The 26,522-nt window shown below is 36.6% G+C and overlaps 1 long non-coding RNA gene across 2 annotated transcripts in view; it reads right to left on the bottom strand.

The window, feature by feature from the left end:
* LOC137223443 (uncharacterized) overlaps positions 1 to 26,522 on the bottom strand; it is a 174,355-nt gene that overhangs the window by 91,224 nt on the left and 56,609 nt on the right. For both annotated transcript variants that reach the window (XR_010942878.1, XR_010942877.1), the window contains exons 2-3: positions 20,839 to 20,927; positions 19,202 to 19,250 (exon numbers count right to left, since the gene is read on the bottom strand). This is a non-coding gene — a long non-coding RNA (uncharacterized lncRNA). The remainder of the gene's footprint in view (positions 1 to 19,201; positions 19,251 to 20,838; positions 20,928 to 26,522) is intronic.

Below are 26,522 nucleotides of genomic sequence, written 5' to 3' on the forward strand. Positions count from 1 at the left end.
CTGCATCGTGCAGGGAGATCAGCTCGGCGCTTTGTGACCACCTACAGGGGTGGGATAGGGAGGGTGGGAGGGAGATGCAACAGGGAGGTGATATGGGGATGTATGTATACATATAGCTGATTCACTTTGTTATACAGCAGAAACTAACACAACATTTTAAAGCAATTATACTCCAATAAAGGTGTTAAAAAAAAAAAAGATACATGCACCCCCATGTTCATTGCAGCACTATTTACAATAGCCAAGATATGGAAGCAACCTAAATGTCCATTGACAGAGGAATGGATATAGAGAAGGTGGTACATATATACAATGGAATATTACTCAGCCATAAAAAAAGAATGAAATAATGCCATCTGCAGCAACATGGAATGACCGGGAGATTATCATACTAAATGAGATAAGTCAGACAGAGAAGGACAAGTATCATACGGTATCACTTGTATGTGGAATCTAAAGAAAATGATACAAATGAACTTATTTACAAAAGAGAAAGAGACTCACAGACTTTGAAAACAAACTTATGGCTACCAAAGGGGAAAGGTGGCGGGGGGATAAATTAGGAGTTTGGGATTAACATATACACATACTGTATATAAAATAGATAACCAACAAGGACCTACTGTATAGCACAGGGAACTCTACCCAATATTCTGTGATAACCTATATGAGAGAAGAATCTAAAATAGAATATATGTATGTGCATATCAAATCATCATGTTATACACCTTAAATTTACAAAATGTTTTACGTCAATCATATCTCAGTAAAACTGGAAAAATATAAGTATACCTCTCTAGATCCAAGGACTAAGGGAGAGATGTGTATAACTTGCCTGGAGTATAGCTGTCAAACTTAAGTATCAGTGTCCTTTTTGGTCCCTTCTAATTTATGGGATGTTTCTAATTTTTTTCTGGGATGTGTACATGGAACTTTTGGCTTGTTTTCTTATAGCAACATCCTGATGTGAAATCAAGTCATGCTAAACAATTTGTTGTAATTATCCTTTTTAATCCTCACAACAGCCTTATGGAATTGATATAATCCCCATTTCACAGGCAAGGAAACTGAGGCTAAAGTGATGTGCTGCAAGTTATTCAGATGTTATGAGGTTCTGCACATAGAACCTGGTAAAGGAGAGAGGCACAAGACAAGTAATAGCAAAATGGAAATTTTTAAATTAATGTAGAAGAAATACAATAGCCCTTTTAACTGTGAGCTCCTTAAGACTAGAAGCTATATAATATGGTAAAGTTTCCTTAATTAGACCAAAGCAATATTTGAGTGTGCATCCTTTAAATTTTGACATCTGGCATTCAGTCATGCCCTTGACTGAGGAAAGAACAGAAAATGTGACCTTGAAGAAAAACTTGAATGTAATTAAAGTTAGCAGGATAGTAGAGTTTGTAAGTAATGTATCAAATATGTTGTACACGTATTTTACTAAACATCCCCTCTTAATAAGCATTTTTTAAGTTTTTTTTTAATATCTAGTTTTTACTTCTAAAGAAATAGAAGCAAACTCTTACTTTAAATTCTCTTCAGAAAATCTATTTCATGCCAATTACCCGAGGCCTGGGTGCCTCTAGCCCAGGCTCCTGGTAGAACATTTACCTGATAATGGTTTTCACAGGGAGGATTCTAGTCATCTGGTCAAGAATTGTCAGAAAAACTTCCTCAAATCATGTCAGAATGAAGTAATTATTATAAGTGCTGCTTCTGCTTGGTTATCCAAGACAGGTATTTCAGAGCTGATGCCTCACAAATGCTATTTAAAGAACAATAATTTACACTTTCTGAACATTTATCCTTTCTCCACAGCCCTTTTTCTTTGTGTCTACAAGAGAGAAATGTCCATTTTATAAAAAAGATTTGGCACACAGTTTGTTTTAATAATGGCCCTTGTTTGTTTTCATGGGGCTCCTTTTCTCTCTCTAATGTTAATTTAGAAAGGGATATTTCTTAGCAGAACATCCATTAAAGTACATGATTTATGGTAGGATCATCATTCTTTTATGGAACCATCCAGTACCTCCATGAAGTTGATCTCATCTATGAATCTTTAATACAAATAGGCTGACTTTCATTTATCCTAAATTGAGCTTTGGGAAAACTCATTAATTAAACTGTTTAGAAGAGATACACAAATCACTGATCTGTCAGTTTTCTGTCTGTGAAATGGGGAGAGTCAATGGTATTTGTCTAATTTCTATAGATACTGTTATTAGGGAGTATATAAGTTTCTTTTTGCTGCTGTAACAATTTGTTAAAAACTTAGTGGCTCAAATTTGTTAACTTACAACACAGATTTATTAATTTACAATTCTGGAGGAGGGAAGTGATATTGGTCTTGAAGGGCTAAAAGCAAGGTGTAAGCAAAGTTGTGTTCTTTTCGGAGGCTCTAGGGGAGAATCCATTTTCTTAGCTTCCCGGCTACTAGAGTCCACATTTATGTTGTGACACCTTCCTCCATCTTCAAGGCCAACAGTGTAGCATCTTCAAATATCTGATTTCTGTCATCCCTTTCCTATTCTGACTCTGACACCCCAGCTTCCCTCCTGTAAGGACCCTTGTGATTTCACTGGGCATACTCAAACAATTCAGGATAATCTCCCATCTGAAGGTCCTTAACTTCGTGGCATCTACAAAGTCTCTTGCCATGTAGAGTAGCATATTCACAGGTTTCAGGGTCAGGATGTGGACTTCTTTGGAGGGCCATTATTCTGCCTGCCACAGGGAGGTACTGATTAAATGTCTGTGACATTAACCTTTACTTACACACAACAAAAATATGTATGTTTGCACAAATTAACACATTTAGTGACTGGCTTGTTGTGGACAGGGAATGCATATAGCACAGCCTTCTTGGAAGCTACATGGCTTCAGTAATATAAAGGACAGATGCTAAAGAGAACAGTTTATGGAACAGATTTTCTTAATGGGTCAGCAAAGGCAGCACATGAAAGTTTCCCCTTCCCAGGGCTGAGAAAGTATCACAAGGGATCTGGTGAACCATCAGATGGTGAACCATCACATGTATGCCAAAAGCGTACAAAAAGAGACTAAATTTCATGGGGGCATGTGGCTGCATTTTATTACAGTTCAGGAGTCCCTTATGTCTGAAGGGTTTTGTTCCCTGCTTTTTGACTTGCCAGCAAAGTTGTCCTATAGGTTACACAACATGTCAACTCACTGAATATTTTCTACTCATTGTAGAGTCTGTGCCTTTAGAGTGTAAGAGATAGAGGAATTCTAGACATGTTTTAATCCAATTGTGGATTAGACACACAGAGGCTAATTAACCTGCCTAAAGTCATACAGGCAGCATCTGAGTTACAACCAGTGCTCTAACTTGACACCCACTCCAGGGCTCTAACTTCTATGCCAGGGTACTTCTTACTTCTGTCTGCAAATAAGATGGCAGGTGGCTAAATTTGGATATAACAGTTTTGCTTTCATAATCAATAGAGGGGAATTTGTGCTAGTTTCTGAAATTCAGAGACTCTCTTTTATTTAGGACTGATGATGTTTAAACTAAAAGGAATATAATATTTTCACACTAAAATTTATATTCCACAGGTCTAATAAGAATCGATAAATTATTAGTGCAATTATTATTGCATCTACAATCATTTGGTAAAACAGTTATTGTTCTCTATAATGCTTCTTTTACCCAAATAAATTTTTTAATTGTTTTTTTTTTTCCATTTAGTAGAGTTCTACCAACTTCTGAGTTAAAATAAAATCCAAACTTCTCTTAACTTGTAAGGAAAACTGGGCAGTATTCTATTGCTTACTGAGGGAAATCGTAAATTCTTTAATATTCCCCTCAGGGAGAAATGTCAACTTTCTGGGATCTGAGATTATTTTAAGTACTTTATCTTTATACACCCAGAATGTCCCCAGGCTTCCTAAAACAGAGTTTACAAATGAGACCCCATTAACTGTACAGATCTGAATTTCCTTGGTTCGTTACTTCCCATATGCTGCCTAGCCTCCATCCCATCCCTGAGGCCACCCCTACATTCCATCCTGGTCTCTCTCCAGGGTGGGTCTCAGTTGTGCTCCTCTACCATCATCTCCTCTCAGAGCAGAAGGGAGAGAGCTTCCCTCCCACACTCAAGCCTACATTCGGTTGTTTTAGTCCCCAAAGAAGCACTTGGTTATCCCCAATTTGATAAGTTCCCTAGAAGTCTGTTAGCTTCTGCTTTCTCTCTACAAGATCTCTCTTGTCCTGTGGGTTGAAGAATAGAAATGATTAGGTTTCTCCATTTCCCAGTCTCTCCATCCCAGGAAACAGCATGGATCTTAACTGCATGCATATCATCAACTAATGTGGAGAGGTAATGGGGGGATGGGGTGCTGTCAGGCTATCAGGCTCAGTTGGTACCTCCTTTCTACACTGAGTTGTCACTGCCTGTTAACTTATGGTCATGCTGAGTGACTTCTAAGTGGCAGGAATGTCTTCCCAACAGGTCCCTTTTTAATTTTAGTTTAGTTTATTATTTAACTAATCTCACTTTTACCCATTACTGTCAGAATTAAACAAAATCTGTTATGTAGGAAACATTAAACCTTTTTTGTTAAGAATTACTTCATTGAAAATGCTTTCAAAATAAGGGAAATCCAAGACAAAAATGACCAAATATCCCATGCTGAATTAAAAGCCGTGTTTTCATTTGCCCAGATTACCATCCAGTGCATCTTTTAGTGTGTCTGTAACTTATTTTTAAACATGGAAAGAGGCGTGGAAGGAAAACCCTCTGTGCAATCAAGATGTACTTTGAGGGACTTCCCTGGTGGCACAGTGGTTGGGATTCTGTACTCCCAACACAGGGGGCCCGGGTTCGACCCCTGGTCAGGGAACTAGATCCCACATGAATGCTGTAACTAAAAGTTCACATGTCACAACTAAGGAGCAGGTGATCTACAACTAAGACCTGGCACAACCAAATAAATAAATAAATAAGATGTACTTTGATTCTAATATTAGTTTGCAGATTGTTTTCAAATAGGATGAGTCATTTCTTTGAAAACTTTCTTTTTTCTCTCAAATTCTGGCTCCCAAAGACATGAAACATACAGATGCTTTATGACATTTTTCCTCTTTTTTTCAACCATCCAAGTATAAATATTTTTCTTCATCGCTCTTCAGGCAGACTCACGAAGGACCCACTTGTGGCAGCAAGGCTATGGCGTTAATGTTGTTTCCCGGCCTCCGAGCACCTTCTTTGAGCCCCTGGCTCCTCTTGTTTGTTCAAGGGTCTTGGTGTAATAAGTAATATTTAAAAAGTGATATTTCCTGCTGTAGCCTCCTTCATTCTGTCTTCCTGTATTACATGCTATTTTGAGATTACAGCATGTTTTCTGCAGCTGCCTCTCTCAGATTTTGTTCTGTTTCTCTCGTGAAAGTTTTTATGTCGGCCTTCATCTATGTGCTCATGGCTCATAGGGAGAAGTGACTCCTTTGGCTGATTTGTCTGTCTCATATTTTGTTGTAATGTTCCAATTCTGCTTTTCTTGAGATTTCAAGTCTCTCAGACACATTACTTGTTTCTTTACAGGACAGAGGAGTTTTGAGTTCGGTAGAAAAAATGAGAAAGGAGAGAGATTCATTTGTCCTTATAACCCAGATTCAAATATTTTTAGTACCTGGCAAGCACTGGTCAGATAAAGAAGATATGGTCAAATATGTGTAAAATAGATAACTAAGGAGAACCTGCTGTAGAGCATAGGGAACTCTACTTCACTTTGCTGTACAGTAGAAACTAACACAACATTTTAAAACAACTATACCCCAATTAAAAAATAAAAGAGAGAAGAAGATATGGTATTGTTTTCCCATAAGGTACAACCTGAGGTGGGGGTGAGGGCAGGTGCAGATCAATGAACAGAATTTAGTAACTGGGAAGGAAAGAGACACGTACGTTGCTTTAAGAACTCAGACAGGCTCTGGTCCTTGGGAAGTCTGCTCAGTGAGACTGACATCCAAGTGGAGATCTGACAGCTGAGTGGGAGTTAGCTTGGCAAAATCAAAAGGCTTGTTTCACGGGAAAGAAAGATTTGATGTAAGGGAAAGCAGGATCAACTCAAATTTCTAAAAGGAGTGCATGCAGTGAGGCTTAATCATGTGAGAGTAGAGTGGTAAGCAAAGAGGGGTCTTCTAAACAATGTTCAGAAGAGGGACTTTTTCCTGAGGGAAAATAGTCTCTAAGAGAGAGATAGGAAGTGTTATAAGTAGGGAAGTGACAGGGTCACTGTGTTATTGCCTTGAGAGTAAATACTGGGTGTGGGAGGCTACAGGATAGGAAGCTGTTTTACATAATCTAGGTAAAATATGCTGGTGGTCTGAACCGAAAGGTAGCGGCAGTGTTGGGGAGCAGTGAGTATGTTGGAGAGATACTTTGGCAGTAAGATTGACAGGACTTAAGGAATAATTCTGAATGTAGATGAGGGAGAGGGATTTTCTTGGATGACATGGGTTTCCAGCTTCAACAAACAGGTAGATGTTGACACCTTTCATTGGGTCAGAGAACACGTGAGGAAGAGTGGGTTTGAATTCAGTTTGAAAAACATTGTGGTTTTCTGTGTGTGAAAGTTAGGGGTGGACATAAACATATAAGGATACAGAGCTCAGGACTGGAAGTACAGGTGGGGAATTATCAACAGCAATTGGTACAGATCCACAATTCCAAATCTCAGATGCTCTGAAAACTGAAAATATTTTGTTTAGAAGTTTCTTGCAAATGCATTTGTAAGCAAAGTCTGACAAACTGATTTAAACTTTAAAATATCTTTATTAACCCCAGGAGTATGATTATTTATACCTATTGCTGTGGAAATGTTAATGTATTCAATTATGGGGTACTGTTTAAATCCTGCCGTTGGTATTGGTAATAGTATAAGCAGGTGCCTTAGATTTCTAAAATCTAAAGAGAAAATCTAATTCTGAACTATCTGGTCTCAGGTGCTTGTGGACTATAATTGAAGTCCTGTGAGTGGGTAAGATCCCTGAAGGATTATGGGAGCTAATGAGTCCTGTCATGGATGTGGTGAACTGTCACTCCATATCTATTCCAAACTCTGCTCTGCTTTACAGAAACTTGAAAGTGAGAAACTCCATTTTCTCCTTGGAAGCTGCTGTTTGGGATGTAATTTCACAAGACAAATGCACCTCTGCAAGATTTGGAAGATAAAAGTGAGGTGGAGGGCTTTCCTGGTGGCGCAGTGGTTGAGAGTCCGCCTGCCGATGCAGGGGACACGGGTTCGTGCCCCTGTCCGGGAAGATCCCACATGCCGCGGAGCGGCTGGGCCTGTGAGCCATGGCCGCTGAGCCTGTGCGTCCGGAGCCTGTGCTCCGCAACAGGAGAAGCCACAGCAGTGAGAGGCCCATGTACCGCAAAAGAAAAAGTGAGGTGGAGACTGCCCCCTAAGGTGCTACTGGTGAGCAGGCCCACAGAGGGTGGGAGAGTCTGGTCTTGGTGGTAACGACCTGAATGTGCTGTTCTCCCTTTATGGGAGTTCATGACTACGGTAATGGAGGAAGTTACAAATATCAACTACAACCTTGTGAACAGTTGTAAAATAGATTTTTAATCACAGTTTCAATTTCATTACTTGTGATCGGTCTGTTCATATTTTCTATTTCTTCCTGGTTCAGTCTTGGAAGGTTATACCTTTCTAAGAATTTGTCCATTTCTTCCAGGTTCTCCATTTTACTGGCATAGAGTTGCTTGTAGTAGTCTCTTATGTTGCTTTATATTTCTGTGGTGTCCGTTGTAACTTCTCCTTTTTCCTTTCTAATTTTAGTAATTTGAGTCCTGTCCCTCTTTTTCTTGATGAGTGTGGTCAAAGGTTTATCTTCTCAAAGAAGCAGCTTTTAGTTTTATTGATCTTTGCTATTGTTTTCTGTGTTTGTATTTCATTTATTTCTGCTCTGATCTTTATGATTTCTTTCCTTCTGCTAACTTTTGGTCTTGTTTGTTCTTCTTTCTCTAGTTCCTTTAGGTGTAAGTTTAGATTGTTTATTTGAGATTTCTTTTGTTTCTTGAGTTAGGATTGTATTGCTATAAACTTCCCTCTTAGAACTGCTTTTGCTGTATCCCATAGGTTTTGGATCATCATGTTTTCATTGTCATTTGTCTCTAGGTATTTTTTGATTTCCTCTTTGATTTCCTCAATGATCTCTTGGTTATTTAGTAACGTATTGTTTAGCCTCCATGTGTTTGTGTTTTTTATGGCTTTTTTCCATGTAATTTATTTCTAATCTCATAGTGTTGTGATTGGAAAAGATGCTTGATATGATTTCAATTTTCTTAAATTTACCGAGGCTTGATTTGTGACCCAAGATGTGATCTATCCTGGAGAATGTTCCGTGCGCACTTGAGAAGGAAGTGTAACCTGCTGTTTCGTATGGGATGTCCTATAAATATCAATTAAATCTATCTGGTCTATTGTGTCAGTTAAAGCTTGTGTTTCCTTCTTAATTTTCTGTCTGGATGATATGTCCATTGGTGTAAATGAGGTGTTAAAGTCCCCCACTATTACTATGTTACTGTCCATCTCCTCTTGTATAGCTGTTAGCATTTGCCTTATGTATTGAGGTGCTCCTATGTTGAGTGCATAAATATTTATAATTGTTATATCTTCTTCTTTGATTGATCCCTTGATCATTATGTAGTGTCCTTCCTTGTCTCTTGTAAAATTCTTTATTTTAAAGTCTATTTTATCTGATATGAGTATTGCTATTCCAGCTTTCTTTTGATTTCCATTTGCATGGAATATATTTTTTCCATCCTCTCACTTTCAGTCTGTATGTGTCCCTAGATCTGAAGTGGGTCTCTCATAGACAGCATATATATGGGTCTTGTTTTTCTATCCATTCAGTGAGCCTGTGTCTTTTGGTTGGAGCACTTAATCCATTCACGTTTAAGGCAATTATCAATATGTATTTTCTGTTGACATTTTCTTAATTGTTTTGGCTTTGTTTTTGTAGGTCCTTTTTCTTCTCTTGTGTTTCCCACTTAGAGAAGTTCCTTTGGCATTTGTTGAAGAGCTGCTTTGGCGGTGCTGAATTCTGTTAGCTTTTGCTTGTCTGTAAAGCTTTTGATTTCTCCATAGAATCTGTATGAGATCCTTGCTGGGTAGAGTAATCTTAGTTGTAGGTTCTTCCCTTTCATTGCTTTAAATATATCATGCCACTCCCTTCTGGCTTGTATAATAGTTGTTGAGAAATCAGCTGTTAACCTTATGGGAGTTCCCTTGTATGTCATTTGACGTTTTTGTCTTGTTGCTTTTAATAATTTTTCTTTGTCTTTAATTTTTGTCAGTTTGATTACTATGTGTGTCAGCATGCTTCTCCTTGGGTTTGTGCTGGCTGGGACTCTCTGTGCTTCCTGGACTTGGGTGGCTAATTCCTTTCCTATGTTAGGGAAGTTTTCGACTATAATCTCTTCAAATATTTTCTTGGGTTCTTTCTCTCTTCTCCTTCTGGGACCCCTATAATGTGAATATTGGTGCGTTTAATGTTGTCTCAGAAATCTCTTAGTCTGTCTTCATTTCTTTTCATTCTTTTTTCTTTATTCTGTTCCATGACAGTGAATTCCACCATTCTGTCTTCCAGGTCACTTATCCGTTCTTCTGCCTCAGTTATTCTGCTATTGATTCCTTCTAGTGTATTTTTCATTTCAATTATTGTATTGTTTCATCTCTGTTTGTTTGTTCTTTAATTCTTCTAGGTCTTTGTTAAACATTTCTTGCAACTTCTCGATCTTTGTCTCCATTCTTTCTCCGAGTTCCTGTATCATCTTCACTATCATTATTCTGAATTCTTTTTTGGAAGGTTGCCTATCTCCATTTCACTTAATTGTTTTTCTGGGGTTTTATCTTGCTCCTTCATGTGGTACATAGTCCTCTGCGTTTTAATTTTGTCTATCTTTCTGTGAATGTGGTTTTCGTTCCACAGGATGCAAGATTGTAGTTCTTCTTAAGGAGTGTTCTAATGTCATTGATTTACAAGTAGTTGTCCTGATTTCCTAACAACACTTGTTGAAGAGACTCTCTTTTTTCCTTTGTGTATTCTTGCCTCCTTTGTCATAGATTACTTGACTAAAGGTGTATGGATTTACTTCTGGGCTCTCTACTCTGTTCCATTGATCTATATGTCTGTTTTTGTGCTGATATCACTCTGTTTTGATTACTGTAGCTTTGTAGTATTGTCTGAAATCCAGAAGTGTTATGCCTCCAGGTTTGTCCTTTTTACTCAAGATTGCTTTGGTAATTCTGGGCCCTTTTTGGTTCCTTATAAATTTTAGGATTATTTGTTCTAGTTCTGTGAAGACTGCCATGGGTATTTTAATAGGAGTTACCTTAAATCTGTATATTGTTTTGGGTAGTGGAGGCATTTTAACAATATTAATTCTTCTAGTCCAAGAGCATGGGATATCTTTCCAATTTTTGGAATAATTTTCAATTTCCTTTTTCAGCACATAGGTCTTTCATCTCCTAGGTTAAGTTTATTCCTAGGTATTTTTTTAATGCAATTTTAAATGGGATTGATTTTTTTTTTTTTTTTTACTTTCTCTTTCTGGATATTTCATTGTTAGTGTCAAGAAATGCAAAAGATTTCTGTGTATTAATCTTATATTCTGCTATTTTGCTTAATTTATTTACTAGTTCTAATAGTTTTTGTGTGGAGACTAAGTTTCTATATATAGAGTCATCTGCAAATAGTGACAGTTTTACCTCTTCCCTTCCAATTTGGGTACCTTTTATATCTTTTTCTTGTCTGACTGCTGTGGGTAGGACTTCCAAAGCTACATTGAATAAAAGTGGTGAAAGTGAGTATCCTTGTCTTATTCCTGAATTTCACAAGAAGGCTTTCAGTGTTCAAAATAGAGTACTATGTTTGCTGTGGGTTTGTCACGAATGGCCTTTATTAGGTTCAGGTATGTTCACCTTATCCAATTTGGTGAGAGCTTTTATCATGAATGGATGATGAATTTTGTCAAATGCTTTTTCTGCATCTATTGAGATGATCATGTGGTTTTTGTCTTTCTTTTTGTTAATGTGGTGTATCATATTGATTTGTGTATGTTGAACCATCCTTGTGACATAGGAAGGAGTCGAACTTGATTATGGTGTATGATACTTTTTACATTTGTTGGATTTGCTTTGTTGAGGATTTTTGCATCTTTATTCATAAAAGATATTTGCCTGTGATTATCATTTTTTGTAGTGTCTTTGTCTGGTTTTGATATCAGAGTGATGGTATCTTCATAGAATATATTTAGGAGTGTTTCCTGCTCTTTAATTTTTTGAAATAGAAGGATAAGTTCTTTGTTGTATGTTTGGTAGAAGTCCCCAGTGAAGCCATCCAGTCCTGGACTTTTGGTTGCAGGAATTTTTTAAAATTACAGATGAGATTTCACTTTTAGTGATCAGTCTCTTCAAATTATCTGTTTCTTTTTTACTCCATTTTGGCATCCTGTATGTTTCTAGAAACTTGTCCATTTCTTCTCAGGTGTCCAATTTATTGACATATAACTGTTCATCATGTTCTACTATAATTTCTTTTGGTATTTCTGTGGTATCAGTTGCTTTTTCTCCTTTTTCATTTCTTATTTTGTTTATTTGGGTCCTCTCTCATTTCTTCTTTGTGATCTGGTGAAATGTTTGCTAATTTTGTTTATCTCATCAAAAAACCAGCTCTTGATTTTATTCATCTTTTCTATTTTTTTTTTACCTTGATTATTTCTTCTCAGATCTTTATTATTTCCTTCTGCTGACTTTGTCTTTGTTTGTTCTTCTTTTTCTAATTCTTTTAGATGGTAGGTTAGATTATTTATTTGAAATTTTTCTTGTTTCTTGAGTAAGGTCTGTATTGCTATGAACTTCTCCCTTAGGACTGCTTTTGTGGTAGCCCACAGATTTTGTAGCACTGTGTTTTCATTTTTGTTCATCTCAAGGTATTTCTGATTTCTTCTTTGTTTTTGTCACTGAACCATTGGTTTTTTAGTAGCATATTGTTTAGTCCTCATGTGATTATTTTTCTCATTTTTATTTCTGTGGTAGAATTCTAGTTTTATACGATGTGGTCAGAAATGGTGCTTGAAATAATTTCTATCTCCTTGAATTTGTTGAGGCTTATTTTGTGACATAGTATGTGTTCTATCTTAGGTAGTGTTACATGTGTGCTTGAAAAGAATGTGTATTCTGGTTTTGGGGGATGTAGTGTAGATATGAGTTAAGTCCAATTGGTATATTGTGTCATTTAGGACCTATGTTGCCTTATTGATTTTCTGTTTGGATGATCTATCCATTGATGTCAGTGGGGTGTTAAAGTCTCCTACTACTATTGTATTATTGTCAGTTTCTCCCTTTATGTCTGTTAGTATTTGTTTTATATATTTTGGTGCTCCTATATTGGGGGCATATATGTTAATGAGTGTAATATTTTTTTATATTGATCCTTAAATCATTATATAATGCCCTTGTCTTTCTTCATGGCCTTTGTTTTAAAGTCTATTTTGTCTGATATAAGTAGTGCTATATTCCTGCTTTCTTGTCATTTCCATTTGTATGAAAGATCTTTTTCCATCCCCTCACTTTCAGTTGTGTTGATCTTTTGCCCTGAAGTGAGTCTCTTATAGGCAACATATTGCAGGTTCTTTTTTTTTTTAATCCAATCTGCCACTCTGTGTCTTTTGATTGAAGCATTTAGTCCATTAACCTTTAAAGTAATTATTGATAGATATGTACTTATTGCCATTTTAATCCTCGTTTTCCAGATGTTTTTGTAGTTCTTCTTTGTTCATTTCTTATTTTTGTTTTTCCTTTTTTTTTTTTTTTTTTTGGTGGTATGCCGGCCTCTCACTGTTGTGGCCTCTCCTGTTGCGGAGCACAGGCTCCGGATGTGCAGGCTCAGCAGTCATGCGTCACAGGCCCAGCCGCTCCATGGCATGTGGGATCTTCCCGGACTGGGGCACAAACCCATGTCCCCTGCATCAGCAGGTGGACTCTCTACCACTGTGCCACCAGGGAAGCCCTGTTTTTCCTTTTGTGGTTTGATGATTTTCTTTTGTAATCCCTGTGTTCTCTTCTTTTTGTTTTTTGTGAATATATGTATATTTTTTATTTCTGGACCATGGAGTTCAATTATGTTGACACATAACTATACCTACTTGCTTTACACTGGTAATCATTAAGTTCAAACACAGTCTAACAGATATACATTTTTATACTCTTCTCCCCCAAGTTTTGTGATTTTGATGTCCTATTTTACATATTCATTCTTACCCTTTTGCTGTTTGTTGTGGTAATAATCACTTTTATAATTTTTTGAGTGTTTTTAAATCTATGTACTGGCTTATTTAAGTGATCTTCAATCTGCTTATATATTTGCCTTTCCTACTGTGATTTTCCCTTTCCCATAGATCCTTTTTTCTTTTCTATTTTTTTCTTCTTCTTTCGTATTTAGAGGAGATCCCTTAATAATTCTTTTAGGGTAGGTTTAGTATTGCTGAATTCTTTTAGTTTTTCTTGTCTGAGAAATTCATTGTCTCTCCTTCTATTCTAAAGGATAATCTTGCAGGCTTTCCCCTTTTAGGACTCTGAATATGACATGCAGCTCCCTTCTGGCCTGCAACATTTCTGCAGAGAAATCAGCTGATAGACTTTTGGGGCTACCCTTATAACGGACTGTTTTTCTCTTGCTACCTTTAGAACCCTCTCTTTATCTTTCACTTTAGCCATTTTAATTATGATATGTCTTGGTGTGTGTCTGTTTGGGTTCCTTTATTTGGGACCCTCTGTGCTTCCTATACCTGCATATCTGTTTCCTTCTTTAGGTTTGGGAATTTTTCATCCATAATATCTTCAAATACATTTTGATCCCTTTATCACTCTCTCTTCTCCTTCTGGAACCCCTATTATGCATATGTTGGCACATTTTATATTATCCCATAGATCTCATATGTTGCTTTCATTTTTTTAAATTTGTCTTTCTGTCTACTGTTCTGATGGGGTGATTTCCATTATTCTATTTTCCAGATCAGTTATTCATTATGCCTTCTTGTCATTTAAGTGGCTATTCATTGCTTCTAAATTGGATTTTATCTCAGCAATTTAATTATCTAATTTTGATCAGTTTATCTGTATAGTTTCTAGTTCCTTGTTACACTGATCTGCATTTCTATTAATAATCTTAATAGAACTAACCCCTGAGTACTCCTCAGTGTGCTGACAATAGTCATCACCACTCCACCTGGACCACAGCCTAGGCCCTCCATGTTGTCTCTGTGTAGCTAGATGAATCTCCTCCCAGGGCCTGTCTACTGGAAATTCAGTGCTTAACCACCATGCACTCCTGTCAAGCTGTCCACGTTCATTTTGACAACATTCATGTTGCTACACCCACTACCCTTTGCAGGTACAGACAATGGTCTCTGAGACCCTGCCCAGGTCACACCCCAGGCACCCCAGTCTGTCTATACACAGCTAAACAAAGTCTCTGCCCAGATCTTTTGCCAGATTGTGGTGTGGAATAAGCAGAGCTGGGGTGTTTGATCCCTTTGATTGTGAAGGGTGGCAAGGTGGAAACTCCCAGTGCCAGGATCTTTCTGCTCTGTCAGCAAGCCAGCACACGTGCAATTCTCATGAGTAGATTCTAGGTTTCTCCAGCACTTTTTCCTGACTTAGTGAATTTTCTGGCAGGAAAGGGGGCCTGTCTCCTCCACACAGGACCCGAGGACTGGGATGCCCAGGCTGTGGTTCAACCTGCTCACTTCCCAGGGCAAGGGTACACCCATGTAAAACTTCTCTTCCTTACAGATCTCTCCCAGGGGTGCAAGTTCTGGCCTGATGCCTTCTTTCCCCCCATCATACCTGGTTATATGGAAATCTTTCTTGCAGCTTTGGTTGTGTAGGAGTTTTTCTGCCTGTTTCCAGTTAGTTTCCTGTGAGAATCATTACACATGTAGATGTGCTTTTGATGTGTTTATAGGGGGATATGAATTTCACATCCTCCAATTCTGCCATCTTGACCTCCCTCTCTCTACATTTTCTTTATCCATTCATTTTTCAATTGACACTTAGGTTAATTCCATATCTTTGCTATTGTGAATAATGCTGCAATGAACATGAAAGTACAGATATCACTTCAACATACTGCTTTCATTCCTTTTGGACATATACTCAGAAGGGGTATATATTACTGGATCATATGGTAGTATTTTTAATTTTTTGAGGACCTTTTGTATTGCTCTCCATAATGGCTGTACCAACAGTGCACAAGGATTCTTTTTCTCTGCCTCCTTGTCAATAATTTTTATCTTTTGTCTTTTTGATAATAACCATTCTACCAAGAGGTAATATCTCATTGTAGTTTTGATTTGCATTTCCCTTATAATTAGTGATTTGAGCATTTTTCATATACCTGTTGGCCATTTATATGTCTTCCTTTTAGAAATGTCTATTTGGGTCCTCTGCCCACTTTTAAATTATCTGTTTAGGCTATATGTTTATTTGCTATTAAATTGTTGGTAGCATTTAAGTGTGGATAGAAGAATGTATCTGGGTATTGAGTAACCAATGGAAAATAGATCCAATTCATTCTATTCTAATATGCCATCCTTACTTCAGAGGCTAGAAGGCCAAAACTACATTTTCCATACTCCTTTGCATTTAGGATTCTGGATATGATTTGGAATCTACCAGTTGGGTGCCCCTATGTGAGATTTAGAAAGTAAATGTAAAGTGAGGGTAATTCTGCTGCTGTGTATGCTGCTTCAGTTTTAAGAACCATCTGGAAGTGGCATCTTTCCCATTCTGGAATCAGTAGATGAACCAGTGGCACCTTCACAATCCAACAAATTGCTTCCTGGTTTAAGGGACAGTCTTTTGTTTTGTGTCCTTGAAGATGTTCCTGAAAGTTCAACCTTGAGTCTGTTTCTTAGACTTTCCCAATGACTCTGTAGGTAATTTAATACACTGTAGCAAATCCCTTACTGCTTACACTAGCTAGAGAAAACTTTGTTATCTGCAGTGAATTCCAAGTGACAAAATTGCTCAGGGCACACTGAGAAAAAACAATTTATGACTCATGATAAGAGGAGAGAACTCCACAAAAATGAAATGGAGTAAACAGAGAAGAGAAAGTGGAAAAAAAAGTGTAATGTCATGGAAGGCAATAGGAAAGAAATCAGCAACAGATTTAACATAGGCCATGCCATGGATGGTAAGAAAAATCATTTTTCTACCATTGTTGTCAGAATAGGCAAAATGAGGGCATTTTTGTTTGTTTGTTTTTACCCTCTAGTGTTTCTAGTGAATATATGACAGAACATGGCACAGGCTTATCACAGAAATCAGAATAAAGCCAGCTTTGTGGAACCCTTCTTCTAGAGAAGAGAAATAGGAAGAGAGGCTTGTTCTATCAAGAGAGAATTGAGAAAAGATAGGCTCTAGGAAACTCACTGCTCCATGGCTCACTTATCCATTCAGGGTCAGGGCAGTCTGTAGCTTTGGGAAACCATGTTTCTTGATATTCTCACTGCTCAATAGCCATCCACAAGAGAAGCTCACTCAAATTTCTTTGGTATTGGGCAAGTATGCACAACTAAAGAGATGCTGGCCTCTTATTTTCACTCTATTCTGACCAATTAAAAGATGATCACTACCATATACTTTGCTTTCAACATGATAGAAACAACTCGTAGTTAGCATAGTTAGGTGCTAGCAATCTTGTGTATTTCTTTCATAGTTAGGTGTTATAGTTGTTTATTTCAACTCATAGTTAGGTGTTAGCAATCTTGTGTATTTCTTTCATACTCTTCAACTATTTTACCGCTTACAGCACCCCTTATTCCTCTACATTTTTGTCTCCATCAGGTTGCCATTATATTACTTAGAGCTTACTTGGGCTGTTGTATATATCAGTTAAAAGCCTTTTTAAAAAATATAGAAACTTAGAAACTTTCCCTTCCAATCTTTAATATGAATCTTCTAATGATTTCATTTACCTGCTTTTGTTTCATAGTAATGGCCATTTTGTCTTTGGTATCTTCTTCTAGAGAGGATCATAGATACCACAGTATTAACTCCTGTACTACCAAAAAGCCTCTATGTAACCTACAATATCAAAAGCACACTATTATAGTTACCACTTACTAAGATGAAGTCAAGCTGGGACTATCACAGTCACTGTGAAATTTATAGATAATTATGATGGCACATCTTCTACTGTTCCATATTTTTAGCATTTAGAATAATGTCTAAACCAAAAAGGTACTTGTTAATTATTTGACATCCATTGACTTCCTCTCATAAAGATTATTTTAGCTTCATGGTCTATCTATTTGCATTTTTTAGTCCTTTACCAGGACAATGTCATCCTCGAGCCTATGGAAATTATGCTTTATTGTGTTTTTCTTCTTCTAGGCCATTTATTCAAATGCTTGATGGAAATGACCCCAGATGAAACTGGCAGACTGTGCTATTAGCATTTAGAAAAGTACTCATTTGCTCCTTTTGTTTTCTATTTCTTGGACAACATTCTATTTCTTAGGTTATGGTTAGGGTCTTAGAATTCATTATTAAAACATCCCAATGCTAATTTTTAAAGAAGGCCTTAATTAGGGGAACTTATCAATTTTTGCTAGTCTGAATACAATACATAGTCTAGATTTCACTTGCCCACATGATTATTCTTCAGATTTCTACTATATTAAAATAGGCATTGTGGGAAAAATCCCATTGTCTCTCACTTATTACTTTAGATAAATGAAACTAAGATTAGTCTACTAAACATGGCATTCACAGAAACAACTCAATAGCAGAGGGACAGCATAGCAGGTGCTGTATTTTGGTGGGTGATAATAAATTCAATACCAATGTTTTTGATAATTCTTCAGGAAGAAATATAATCCAAAGGTGTGTCATTTTACACAGATTGAGTAGAAACTGCTACAGAAATGTACAGATTTGAATAGAATTACTCAAAGGCATACAGTACAAAAAAAGAAAGATTGTTAGACAAAAAAGCCAAATGATGAAATATAACCACTGTGCCATCTTGAAATAGCTATGTGCTTTGATTTTTGAAACTTCTATAAAAAAGAAGCCTATAAATATAATACAATGTTCCTGCCTCTTGCATATATATGCTTGACTGTTCTGATTGGCAGCTAGGGTCTATGGGTATGTGTTTATGTGTGTATATATATATATGTTAAAAATTATATACAACTAAAAATTATATATAATTTAAATTATATATTAAATTATTAAAATTATATATATTAGCAAATGTGAATTTATTTTTAAATTTTTTCTTGAAATATAGTTGATTTACAATGTTGTGTTAGTTACAGGTGTACAGCAAAGTGAATCAGTTATATATATTATATATATAGATATATATATATATATTCCTTTTTAGATTCTTTTCTATTGTAAGTTTTTACAAGATATTGAGTATAGTTCCCTGTGCTATACAGTAGGTCCTTGTTGGTTATCTATTTTATATATAGTAGTGTGTATATTTTAATCCCAAACTCCTAATTTATCTCTCCCTCCCCCTTTTCCCCTTTGGTAACCATAAGTTTGTTTTCCATTTCTGTGAGTCTATTTTGTGGGTATAATCTATTCTTTGTATTGAGGGAAAGACAACTTTAAGGGTAACAGGAATTTTTTTTTCTATTATGGGTAATCAGGCCACAGGTTTGCATCAGTAAGCCTTCTGTTGTGCACACTCCCTCTTTCTCTCTCCCATGAACATGTATGCACACACACACACCATCCCCCCCACATACACACTCTGTCTATCATTTGATCTCCACACCCATCCAACCAATCCTATTTGATCCTCAATGTCAGCACTGTAAGTTGGTCTTTTTTTTCTGTCAGGACATCTAACATCATTTCATTTCTAAAGCTTTCCTAGAACTGAATCACTATGTGAATTAATGCTTTGAGGCTCTGTAGGTATGTGTACCTGCAAATCATCTTATTCACCCCAAAAGGTAGATGTTCCTCAACAATTCTTTGAGAAACACCACCATATTCTCTTTATGCACACATCTATTAAATTGTGTCTTTTCAGTGAATTTAAGCCACAGGTGTGGACTTGGAATCTTGCTCCCCACCGCCACCCCCACCCAGGTTGTTTTAACACCACACCCAATATTGTTTTCTGGCTCCTTACCTGCCCTGTTCAGGTCTTCTCGTACATTTCTATGCAAGTGCAAGAAGGGCTGTGAAAACAAATTTTGACACAGTAATGTCTAAATAGGCATTAAACAAGTACTCTCCTTGAACACTGTCTAACTATTTAGTGTACTTTTCAGCTGCCAGAGGAAACCAGGAAACACGACAACATGGTTAGGCATAAACAGGATGTTCTTAAAATAATTGCTCTTCTTTTTAAAAATTGTTATTTTAGAAAATAGGTTTTATAGGAATTATCATGTACTTTTTGTAAGGAAGAATTTAAGACTTTGGAATAAACTAAAGAAACTACTAGATATCCTTTCAGTGGAATGCTGGAGCCTCCAGGAGATTATCTGATTCTGTAAAGGACTCTGCACCTTTCATTGCTTTTGAACTATTTTACAACTCTAAATTGTAGACAGCTGATAACCATATAATAATTCTTCTAATTCTACCCGTGGAAAAAGCCACTTTGGGTCCATTTGTAAGTTAATTTCAACATTCCCTTACTTCATATAAATTAATGGGTCTGACTTCTCCTTTGAAGAAGCTGCAACATTGATCTGGTTCCCTTTTTATTTAATGAATTAAATAAAATCTTTTGATATGTTCATTTTATATCTTTAAGAGAGTCATGATTTTACTATCCTCTCTTAAAATTTCTCTTTTAACTCTACAGTATGGAAATTTAAAATCAAAGTTTAATATTTTAAAAGACTTCTACTGGTGTGGGTGTTTTTCCATCTTAACTGAAATAATATGAAAACTCAGTTGCTACTATCTATTTAATAGCACCATAATTACTACTGTGATTAAACACATATGCACATAAACACACAACAAAACTCTGATTTGGCCTGCTAAGAAGCAAAGAAAAAAATGCATGATTATTATAATAGCTTATTGTGTTTTTTTAAGGAATATAGTGAGTGAGGTGATTCCATACATCCATCTTTGGCTGTTGATATTTTATACATAGGAAACCTACCCAGAGCAAGCCCTCATCCAAAAGTGTCACATGAGATGACTGTTAATAGTGAAGACTGCTTAAGGCAAAACCGTGAGGTGGTGAAGTTTAACTTGACATATCTTGTTTTTATGCAACACCTACTGATCACTTCCTGTCCCCAAGCATATCACTTTTTCTTTCTTTTATTGAAGACACGTTTCCAAGGCCAGTATATATTTGCCTAGGAAAAGTGGAAAACAGAAAGAGTTTGGGCTTTTGTTTGAATCTGGCCTTGGTTCAAATTCCTGCTATGTCAATAGTGACGTGAACTGGGCAGCTTAATACATGTTCTGACCTCCAGTTGACAAGGAAGTAACAACTGTCAGAAGAGCATAGTATTAGGTGCTGCTTATATGATGCCTAGCTCAGTATGTATGCATTCCCTTCCTCTTCTCACCCATGATGTTCACAGTTTTATGGAGGGGCAAGCAGCAGATACACTACAGCCATGCCTCATATATATTGTGGGTTCTGTTCCAGACTACCTCAATAAAGTGAATATTGCAATAAAGCAAGTCACATGAATTTTTTGGTTTCCCAGTGTATATAAAAGTTATATTTATACTATATTGTAGTCTTTTAAGTGTGCAATAACATTATGTCTAAAAACATAATGTACATACCTTCGTTAAAAACAATTTTGTTGGAAAAGTGTTGCCAATAGAGTTGTTCAATGAAAGGTTGCCACAAATCTTCAATTTGTAAAAAAAATCTGCAAAACATAATAAAGCAAAGCACAATCAAACAAGGTATGCCTGTAAACGTGGTTTTGTATATGCAAACCTATACAGAAATTCTTGTGAATACTAAAGTTTGACAAACCCTGATCGATTAGAGAGAGGAATAAGAGGAAAATCTATACGCAGGGTTAGGATATATTGAGTTAAACAGGATTGTCTGATTTATGACCATATAGGCACCCAAACCTAAATTTTTCATCCCCTGTCTACATAGCCATTCACATGCTTGTCTTACAGTTTTATCCCATTCTACTTTACCATTAAGCCCCTATCATCTTAATACATGTTCAAATATTTCTTTTAAGAATTAAATGGGTTAATGTATTTGAAAGCACAAGCCCAGGATGTGGCATATGGAAAGCGTTCAATAAAATTTGTTGGATTTGAAACTAAGTCTTGCTTTTTTATTAAATCCACAAGGACACTATTCTTTTTTTTTAAATTTTCATTTTATATTGGAGCATAGTTGATTAACAATGTTGTGTTAGTTTCAGGTGTCCAGCAAAGTGATACAGTCATACATATACATGTATCAATTCTTTTTCAAATTCTTTTCCCATTTATGTTATTACAGAATATTGAACAGTGTTCCCTGTGCTATACGGTAGGTCCTTGTTGGTTATCTATTTTAAATATAGCAGTGTATACATGTCAAAAGACACTATTCTTTGAAACAAAGTGGAGTAAAACATGGCCAAATGATTCCTGAATTTCCAGCTTTGGCATTTTCCATCACAGTCCTTCTGAATAGCTAAAAGTCACACACATTTGGGTTTCAGTCTCTAGACCCCTGGCCGGCTCTTAGCTGATTGCTGACCAGTCCCACTATGCTTAGTCACTAAGGTATTAAAATAACTGTTAATATATTCTCCCTTCGGGGATCTCTGATCTTAACTGGTGAAAGAGGATCTTATCTCTAGTCTTGAGAGCCCAAGCGGCTGGCAAGAATCTCCCTCTCTCATTTTACTCCTCTCAGGCCTGCCTCTTAGGTTAGTAAATTTTGTGATGGACAAAATACAAAAAGCAAAATGAAGACATGTGTAGATCCCTGACAGTAATGAGCTGCTAGTTAGATGGAAGGCGGGGTTTTTTGAGATTTTTATTTATTTTTTTTGTGAAAGGCAAAATTACTGAAAACATTCTAAGTTTAAATTATTAACCTTAACACTTCTTACTTTTATGGAACACATTCTAAACATCTTCTCAGATCAGATGGAGAGAGAAGTAGGAATATATAATTATTGCTATTTTTAGTATAAAAAGAAACTAAATGGAGGAATGAAAGGATGCTTTAAAGATGTTTTTACTGACTTTATTTTTTATTTATCACATCTTTAAGCAATTCATACCAATGAATCATAAATAAATAAGTTTTTCACCAATGTGTACAAAACTGTACCAACTATTCCCTTTTGGCCTTTAGTCTCAATAGAAATTAATTATTCCAATAATAATTCAAGGAGAGGGGGGTTAAGTAGACTTCATCTTAATATTGTCTTTGGATTCTCAAACATACTGAACTGTTATTCAGAATTTTATCAGAGCTGAGTCCCCTACGTGAGAAAAGCAAAGATTATGTAATCACAGGAGTTCAATTCTTCCCACAGTAGAAGAAAGAACTGTATTTAATTTCTGATCACTCTTTTAATATTCCCCACAGTTCCAAGTACATTGGGAATACAGTGAGATCCTGATTAATAGATCTTTTAGGAATGAAATTCATTTATCAAAAAGTTTAAAAAATAGTTCAACTCAAAAATCAATACATTATTTAATCAAAGTTGCACAATCCACGGGCCTGAGGGTCAAATCCCTGTATAGGTTCTAGTAGCCACCCCCAGCTGATGGTTCACAAGTTTGAACTAGACAAAGTTGCGATTTCCAAATTTTATCTTCTATTTGTACATTTTCTTGAATCAACTTTTAAAAAACTTCATTGCCTTTTTTATGTTTTCCTCTACTTTTCTAAAATAGGAAAGATTCTGATCTCCTTCATTCAAATACTGACCTTTATTTCCCTTTTATGCCTTTAATTTTTAATTCTATACAATCTATGTTGGACATCTATAAGCAGGTAGACCTTTGGTGGGGCTGACAAGAGTCACTGAATCACATTTGTACACTTAGATATCAATTCCCAGGGGGTTCAGGGAGTAAAAGTGTCTGTTTTCCTTGGGTTTTGAAATTTGGAGTCTTCTTTTCCCACCATAGCTCTATCTTCTTTTTGGATCTATTCTCAGCCTCTTTCCCACTTCCCCTCTGAGCAGGGAGGCAGGGTGGCGAGATGGAAAGAGTTTTGGGAGCCACACAGACCTGGCTTGAGCTGGGTTATGAGACTTGGTTTTTCAGCTGAAAAGAAAACAATACATACTTTCTGGCTTGAGACAGAGGGAATGTATGTAAAGCCTCTGATACATTATAGACACTGAATAAATGTCAGCTGTTATTGCACATAATACAGACACTCCTTTACACAATGTAACCCATCTCTCCACCCTATGATTGCCAACTCATATTTTCTGTTTCCCCAAACACTTGATATTAATTCAATTAGTATTTAATGCAACTTTTCTGAACCCCTAGAAAGTAGTATAATCTAGTAGTATTTTACCCCTGGTAATTAAATTTCTGACCAATAAATATATCTTTGGAATTATCTTTTTCATTAACAGAGACATGAGTATATTCACTATTCTTAAACACTGACTGATTATCTGAATTCAGTAAACAGTAGATTTTACTATCTTCAGGCAGAAGTTGATAAAGTATCTTTTGGGAAGAGAGATGAGAAGAGGTTCTTTTGATCTCGTTCTAGATTATAGAGCCGGAAAAACACACTTTTTCTCCAGATGTAGAAATAGAAGGCTTAGGAGCTGAATTGCCTACACTTGGAAAGCTAGCAGTTCTCAGAAAAAGCCAGGTGATCTGACTCCTTAGTTTGCTCCCAGTGGGAGGGTTGACCACAGGCAAACACTGTGTCTACTGCAGCTAGTTCTTTCCCCGTTTAGTTGTTGGAAGAAAGTTCCCAAGTGTGACCTAGAGATCAAGATGAGGGTAGGCTTTAGGCCATCTCTGATCCTTATCTTTGTTATATGCTCCAAAATTCTGCATAGACATCCTTCACCTCTGAGAATCAGAAATTAATTTCTCTAATTTGGGAAACTAAAGAATTCACTGGTCTCCTTTTGCTCCTTCAGAGCTGTCTGTTTTTGCCTTCTTTCTTCCCTGGCTGCCTTGATTATTCTTTTAGCCAAATGTCATGGCACGTGTGGACACCTGTGGATGTGAGAATGTTCTTTTCTTCTTGTGGCAATGAATGGTTATATTTGCTTTATTTTGATTCTTAGTAGTGGGCTGCCAGGTCTAAACCGTGTTTACATTTTACCTGCAAACTCCCAAGAGAAAGCACAGCTATTTCTTAGGGCAAATGTAGCTGTGTATATATGTTTTCCATTTTTCTATGCAAAAAGGTTATAATGCATTATAAGTTTGACATCTAGCATAAGAAATAAGAATCTCTGTGGTCCACAAAAATATCAAGTGCAATGAAAGAAAGATTACTATGATGTGGAAGACCTAGGTTCTAGTCTTATCTTTTTTTTCTGTGAACTTATTTCTAACATATGGTTTTATATCATTTCTGACATCTTATAACATCTGGGTTTAATCATAAAACAAGTTGACTGGACTTAATAAATTGTTCTCAAACTTGTTCAGACAGCAGTTTCTGTAAATCAGTATAATTTTGAGGAATACGGATCTATTTAATTCCATCAAACTAATGGGTTACAAATTTACAATTAGGTTATATAATAATAAATCACAACCACTAAAAGTATTTAATGCACCCATTCAATTAAGATAACACTTAATAGTAAATGAAGAAACAATGAAATGACCAAAAGTTTATGAAAAACATCATAGGAAAAAACACTTAAAATTCCAAGTATTTTAAATACTGACTAAATATTCTCTTTATATTGGAGAAAATGCCAGAGTCCAACATTAGATTTAAACCCCTTTTCCAATGTGCTGAAGACTAGAATTCTTAAAAAGAACTGTTTAAGAATCTCTGGATGTATCTACAAGCTCTAAGATATCTAAAATACCTCTTGATAAAAGGTTACTTCTTGAGCTTCCCTGGTGGCGCAGTGGTTGAGAGTCCGCCTGCCGATGCAGGGGACATGGTGCGTGCCCCGGTCCGGGAGGATCCCACATGCCACAGAGCGGCTGGGCCTGTGAGCCATGGTCGCTAGGCCTGCACGTCCGGAGCCTGTGCTCCGCAACGGGAGAGGCCACAACAGTGAGAGGCCCGCGTACCCCAAAGAAAAGAAGGTTACTTCTTCTGATTTTAATTGTTTTTCAGTTGCAGATACCAGGTAGGTTTTTTTTTAACTTACTATAAACTCTAACTCACATAGAATAACCATTCAAAACGGAAATTTGTTTCAGGTACAAATTATACTCTAGACCAAAGCTTCTGGAACACAGTGCTTTTTCCAGTGGTACTCCCATGTCTCCATGGAAACACTCCTTCCCACAGAGGAGACCAAAGGTGCACCCCAGGGCCTGGGTATTTTGAGGCCCATTGTAGGTACATGATATCTTTGAAATCTGGATCCTGTCTTTAGAATTATATAAAAAAATTTCATATAAAATTTAAAAAATTACTTAACAGAAAAAAAACAACAACAACCCTACAGCTGGAACTGAGCTCAGATAGCTGTACTCTCTCCTGAGACCCACTGCTCTGTGGGTGGTGGGGGGTAGGGGTGCACATCCTTCGCTTTGCCATCCTCATCATGGCTCATGATTTCTTTTTATCTATCTAGCACAGAACCACCATCAAAATATCACTGCAAGGACAGAGAAAATTTCAGTTGACCTACAATAAAAGCACTGGTTGCCCTGTTACAGACTAATTGCTGTGAGCAGGGAAAATTAAAAGTAAGATTTTGTTAAATGCCAAGTTTTGTGTCCATATTAAACACTAGGCCTGCAGCCATGTGTTGACTCAGCTCCTAAGTGCACGTTACATAATCTCAGGATAGCAGCTTTTAGTGGGAATGGAAATATAATGTAAATTCTTTTAAACAGGAAGGAGACCCTCCTTTGCAATGCCTGAATCCTGGGTGAAAGGAAACTGGTAAAAGACAAAAAAAAGAGAGAGAGAGAGAGAGAAGTGAAAGAGTATGTTAATTGATACATGCTCTTTTTCAAGGTAGTATTTATGAGGCAGCTCAAGCTGCTTTTGAGATATTTTAACCCTCCTGAAAACATTCTGAATATTCAGATAGTTGAAATTACAAATATCCTGTATTTTGAATCAGATAATTGCCTCAAGTTTTCATTTTACTCTCATTGTTCAAATCAACACCAAATGTCTAAGATACATTGTGTTATTTCCAAATATGAGAAGCAGAAATGAGGGGAAACATTGCCTATTTATATCTGTTTTGCAAGTTCAAGATTAAGTTAATAGATACATAAAGAGAAGTATGTCTTAGATTAGTATGCCTCCATCTCTACCCCAAAGTCTCTCACTTCTTTGGCCTTTTATAGGAACT

This window comes from Pseudorca crassidens, chromosome 4 (assembly GCF_039906515.1).
Source record: "Pseudorca crassidens isolate mPseCra1 chromosome 4, mPseCra1.hap1, whole genome shotgun sequence".
Lineage (NCBI taxonomy): Eukaryota > Metazoa > Chordata > Mammalia > Artiodactyla > Delphinidae > Pseudorca > Pseudorca crassidens.